Below are 6,357 nucleotides of genomic sequence, written 5' to 3'. Positions count from 1 at the left end.
AACCAAGGAGTGTCCGCTCTCTATTCTCTTCTCACAGTGGTGCAAGTCTCAGTCAGTCTCTCCAATCTAGGAAAACAACAACACAAGGAAATCAACTCTCAGAAAGGTTCAATAGACAGACATGTCTCAGAATACCTCTCATCTTTATTATGCCAATAGCAGTATAGGCTATGCTGGTATCAGACAATGTAATGAAGCATTTCATCCAGTCTCCATGATCACATTACTTACTTAAAGACAGACAGACATACGTTATAAACCCAGGACCTGTCTAGTCTAGTCTGGTCTGGTCCTGGGCCTGACATTAACGTCTCCATATCTTTTAGTTACTAGACATTTGAGATGACACCAGATGCTCTGGGATTCGGAAGCCAAGTGTTCCATTGTCACTCATTCTGATAACCCGATTTAAAAAGGTTGAGTCTTAGCCTACATCAACCAAAGGCATTTGGAATTCCTGTAACTTATGTTGATTGTGATTGACAAACCACATTTTCAAATAAAGTATTTCTTATCCGTCTGTATTCTTTGAGTAAAACTCTGTACCAGGCTAAGACCGGTATTTAAGGTTTTTCAATAAGCATTTGAAATATTCCAGTGTGCGGCCCGCAAGCTACTAACTCAGACACCTGGCTAGTCCTTTAATTAGCAGCACGGTTATGCCTGTTATATCTCTGTTCATCACTCTCTACAGCGGATCTAACTGACTGTTTGTTACACAGCTTGAAAATGCTTACCTCCGGTTAGGTTACACCCTCAGAGAGAGAGAGAGGGGAGAAAGAGGACAGCATGTTTCACCCTGATGCCGGCCTCATGTCCACACACACCTCCACCATGCCCTGCCTGCTGCACTACCTTCTAATTATTGCAAATGAAGACATCAGAGGAAGAGAGGTGTACAGAAGCAGGTGATCTACCCTCTCTCCCGCTCACACACAAGGAAAGGTGTAACAGTAAACGTCCCTACATTTCTCGTGTCTAATATGACTAGATTCTCTTCAGATAGGACATGTCCAGTCACGAATATTAAACAGATTCTGAAAATTAGCAGTAAGCGTCATGAACCCACTGGAAAGTTTTGGATAGGCCTAACCTGCAATTACACAAATGAGTCATTCAGGTTTCAAGTGCATGTTTTTCTGATTGAAAATATAAGTTATTCAATCATAAATGGCAACATATGGGCCTCCTCGTGTGGTATTATTTTCATGAATGACAACACTGGGGCACAATGGCGCTCTGAGGCCAGTGATTAATGCCATGTTAGTTGTTTCACTTCGCACCGCATGAGCGCGCTACAGAGGCTGCTTTTAGACAGGCTGCCCAATTCTGATCTTTTTTTACCAATCACATCACATCTTCCGCGTTAGATTTTTTTCCAGAGCTGATCTGATAGGGCAAAAGACCAATAAGTTAAAAAAAATATCAGATTTGTGCTGCCTGTCTAAACACAGCCAAAGACCATCTCTGATTTGGCCTTCCGTAAATTACTCATTCAATCGGAACGCTTTCTTTGTATACAGCCAAGACAGTCATTCTTTAAAAGTAAACATACTAATAAATAAATACATAATTTAGGAGGAGTAGACCTACGAAGAAAGTTCATAGCCTGATGGTTTTAATTCAAGGAGGAAAGAAGAGTAGGCCCAACGTTAAGAGTACTGATTTTGTGTGGACACCCCCAAAACAAACACATCAATTGACAGATTTAGTCTAAACCGTGTCAGTTCCTAAAATAGACTTTCATTTAAAAACACTCAGCCACCTGGGTAGCAGGGGCCTACTGTGAATATTCATAATAAAATGGGCGGCAGGTAGCTTAGTGGTTAAGAGCTTTGTGCCAGTAACCGAAAGGTCGCTGGTTCTAATCCCCGAGCCGACTAGGTGAAAAATCTGTCGATGTGCCCTTGAGCAAGGCACTTAACCCTAATTGCTCCTGTAAGTCGCTCTGGATAAGAGCGTCTGCTAAATGACCAATTATTATAATATGATCATCTCTGCATGTTTTTTTCTCAATTAAATGTAGGCTAAATTACTTTATAAAAACAATTGTTTAGGCTATAGCGAATTTGCAATAATGCCTTATAAGCCTACAATGTAATTCCCCGGTTTATCGTAGTCTTCTCATGGTTATTTCCACCTTTTCCTGCAACAAAATCACACACAAAAAAAACACATGCTACTTACAGTGCGTTATGATGCGATATCCAACTTTCCAAAGTTATCACCTAAACTTATTTGACAATTCCTTCTTTCTTGTTTTAAACTTCAATGAAAAACGTATTGTTTTGTTTTATTTCGTTCTCTTTCGCTTGATGCCTCCTCACTCAAGCCAATGCATTGTGCTGCTCCGCAGTTTCAAGTGTTCTCCTCTACTTCGCTCAATTTGCAGTAAAACTTTCCCAGTGCTGAAGAGACGCGCAGGCGCGCCGCCGAGTCTCTTAAAATTTGCCCAGGAGCGCGTTCATCAGTACGCAACGTTTTGGAACGTTCAGATAGAAATGTGTTATGTAGAACAAACATGCCACTCTGACATGTAGAATAAGGAATCACGTCTACTCTATTCATGCATTTCTATCTGCAACGTTCTATACGTTCGGCAACTGAATGTCGCCCTGAGCTTCTTGCATTATTTCCGCCCAACTTTCCCATGTGATGGACAAACAGGTACTTCACTAATCACTCCAGTGGATTCCGCTGCATACCTGGGCACATTTATAAGCCCTGGGAACATTTATAATACCTGGACACATTAATAACGGGCTTACACACTAATTCACACATAATGGAGAATAAAAATAGTTCCCATGAAAATGATATAGAATGTGCCATTAGGATATACTGTATTGTTACGGTTGTTGCCAAATATATTGGCACCCTTGCGCTTTTCTTAAATAATTCCCTATTTGTCTAAAATAAGCTGAAATTGAAAAACAAATTTGGTCTCCACACATTGTTAATGTATTATCAACATTGCAGAACCAATTTTATTTTTGTCAACTAAAGTTTACAATTTAATTTGAAAATAAAGACAAATGGCATTGACAAAATTATTGGCACCCCGGAGCTAGTACTTGGTTGCGCAGCCTTTCCCAAGATAACGCCAACAAATTATTCATGTAGCCATCAATAAGCTTGCTGCATATTACTGCTGGCAATTTGGCCCACTCTTCAGCAGCAAACTGCTCTAATTCTTCTATGTTTGAGTGGTGCCCTCCTCAGCTCTCGCCATGGATGTGATTCAGATCTGGACTCTTCGCTGGCCACTCCAGAATAATCCAACGTTTCTTCTTGAACCATTCCAGGCTGCTTTTGATGTGTGTTTGGGGTTGTTGTCCTGCTGGAAGACTCACAACCTTCAACAGAGACAGTTTTTGGACTGTGTCTCGGGAATGGTTCAGAGATGCTGGTCTGTTCTGGAGTGGCCAGCAAAGAGTCCAGATCTGAATCACATCCAAAACCTATGGCGAGATCTGAAAACAGCAGTTAGTGAAGGGCACCCCTCAAATGTTGAAGAATTAGATCCATTTGCTGCTGAAAATTAAGCCACATTGCCAGTAGAATGGTTCAGCAAGATCATTGATGACTACAAGAAGAATTTGTAGTTATAGTATCTTGGTGATAAGTCCTTGTTCCAGGGTTATCATCACAGGGGGGTGAGGCTGTGATTTCTGCCTGGTGTAGAGAGCCTTGATCAGGGGAGAGAGGAGGGGAACAAGACCCTGAGAGACCAGATGCATTAGACAGACATGGAGATTATGTTCAGATCCAGATGAGACTAGAGAGGGAGAGATGGAGAAGGGGGATGAGTGATAGAGAAGGAGCAGGAGGGAGAGAGAGAAGGAGGAAGAGGAGAAAGAGAGAGTGGGAACAGAAACAATTATAGAGAGAGAGAGAGAAATGAGAGAGGGAGAGAAATGAGAGAGGGAGAGAAATGAAAGAGGATGTATGAAGGGATGAAGCCTGAAAGCCAAGATGCTAGAAGTCCAGACAGGCTGTTGACACACGTGTGTGAAGCCACAACACTGGCCTTTCATTGGACGTGCTGGGGCATCTGGGGGTGTCACCTGTGTGCTCTCAGGTAGGTAGCCTCTTTTACACGGCACGGTGACAGACACAACTCAACACATCAGAGGCTGTAGTAGCTAATTGGGAGGTTATGACCTCTCAGCGCCAGCCATTGTTCTCTCTGACTCCGTACATCCATCGGGGTGTGCCGAGACTGTGCCAGAATAAACTAACTCTCAGGAAACGTATCTTTCTGTCCAGTCAGTTCAGGCCGTAACTTAGGCCAGACTCTGAGTACAGTAGACTTCAGAATACTTGAGAAAAAAAGCTGTTGTATAGGCCTTGTACAGAGCCAGAACACCCCTGTAGAAGGGTGCACACGAACACACCCACACACACCTCATTTGCTTCACTGAGACTGACTATTTTGCTTCACAGTGAAACAACAGTCAGTGGTGGACCGACCCCGTTTCCCTTTCTGCAGTGAGCCTTGGAGCTTGAGGCTCTGTTCTCCTGTGAATGGATGTTCATGTGGGTGTTCGTGTGTAAAACTGGACGGGGTCAGAAAGGGACCTTTCATTGAGGGGGTGTCGTTTTTATGAATGAGAGAGAATTAGTGTATTGGAGGCAGACCACTGGGCACAAACTGGTTGAATCAACGTTGTTTCAACGTAATTTGTCAACGTATTATGATATGGAATCTACGTGGAAAAACATTGGATTTGAAACAAAGTAATCAACTGTTGTTTTGAGGGTGAAAATTCAACCACATGATTATGTCATCATGGTAACCAAATTTCAATTTTACCTTTGAAACAACGTCAGATTGTCATCGTTATATCCACTATCAGAACGAAACTGGCTGGGCAGCACCTCCTACTGGAAAAATGTATTTATCTACAGCTTCCCTTTGGTCTCCTATCCAGGGATTTAACCAAGCCCTGCTTAGCATTGATATATCACTGACTATTACCAATGTGCTATCGTGAAAAGGATTGTTGAGAGATCTCTTAATAACTAAATAGATTCCCTGTTGCTTTCGAAGTCATTCCAAAGTGTAGGTTTAACAGAGCAAATGAAATGTAACCATACTTTATAAGTCATATACAGCATCATCAATATTTAGGCCTGTATAGTATTTGAGAAGTAATCAACAGCTATTGTTTCAGTTCAACCCAAGGTTAAACTTAAAACGGACAATACATTTTTTTTAACGTTACAGCCTAATTCTAAAATTGATTAAATTAATTTTTTCCTCATCAATCTACACACAATACCCCATAATGACAAAGCAAAAACAGGTTTTTAGAAATTGTAGCAAATGTTTTAAAAATAAAAAAACAGAAATACCTTATTTACATAAGTATTCAGACCCTTTGCTATGAGACTCGGAATTGAGCTCAGGTGCATCCTGTTTCCATTGATCATCCTTGAGATGTTTCTACAACTTGATTGGAGTCCACCTGTGGTAAATTCAATTGATTGGACATGCTTTGGAAAGGCACCTGTCTATATAAGGTCCCACAGTTGGCAGTGCATGTCAGAGCAAAAACCAAGCCATGAGGTCGAAGGAATTGTCCGTAGAGCTCCGAGACATGATTGTGTCGAGGCACAGATCTGGGGAAGGGTACCAAAAAATGTCTGCAGCATTGAAGGTCCCCAAGAACACAGTGGCCTCCATCATTCTTAAATGGAAGAAGTATGGAACCACCAAGCCTCTTCCTAGAGCTGGCCACCCGGCCAAACTGAGCAATTGGGGGAGAAGGGCCTTGGTCAGGGAGGTGACCAAGAACCCGATGGTCACTCTGACAGAGCTCCAGAGTTTCTCTGTGGAGATGGGAGAACCTTCCAGAAGGACAACCATCTCTGCAGCACTCCACCAAGCAGGCCTTTATGGTAGAGTGGCCAGGTTTGCCAAAAGGCACCTAAAGGACTCTCAGACCATGAGAAACGAGATTCTCTGGTCTGATGAAACCAAGATTGAACTCTTTGGCCTGAATGCCAAGCATCACGTCTGGAGGAAACCTGGCACTATCGCTATGGTGAAGCATGGTGGTGGCAGCATCATGCTGTGGGGATGTTTTTCAACTGCAGGGACAGGGAGACTAGTCAGGAACGAGGCAAAGATTAACGGAGCAAAGTACAGAGAGATCCTTGATGAAAACCTGCTCCAGAGTGCTCAGGACCTCAGACTGGGGCGAAGGTTCTCCTTCCAACAGGACAACAACCCTAAGCACACAGCCAAGACAATGCAGAAGTGGCTTCGGGACAAGTCACTAAATGTCCTTGAGTGGCCCAGCCAGAGCCCGGACTTGAACCTGATCGAACACCTCTGGAGAGACCTGAAAA

Source organism: Coregonus lavaretus (genome assembly GCF_964263955.1).
Source record: "Coregonus lavaretus genome assembly, chromosome: 29".
In the NCBI taxonomy this organism is placed as follows: Eukaryota; Metazoa; Chordata; class Actinopteri; order Salmoniformes; family Salmonidae; genus Coregonus; species Coregonus lavaretus.
The sequence above is the reverse complement of the archived record's forward strand: the minus strand, read 5'-3'. Positions refer to the sequence as shown.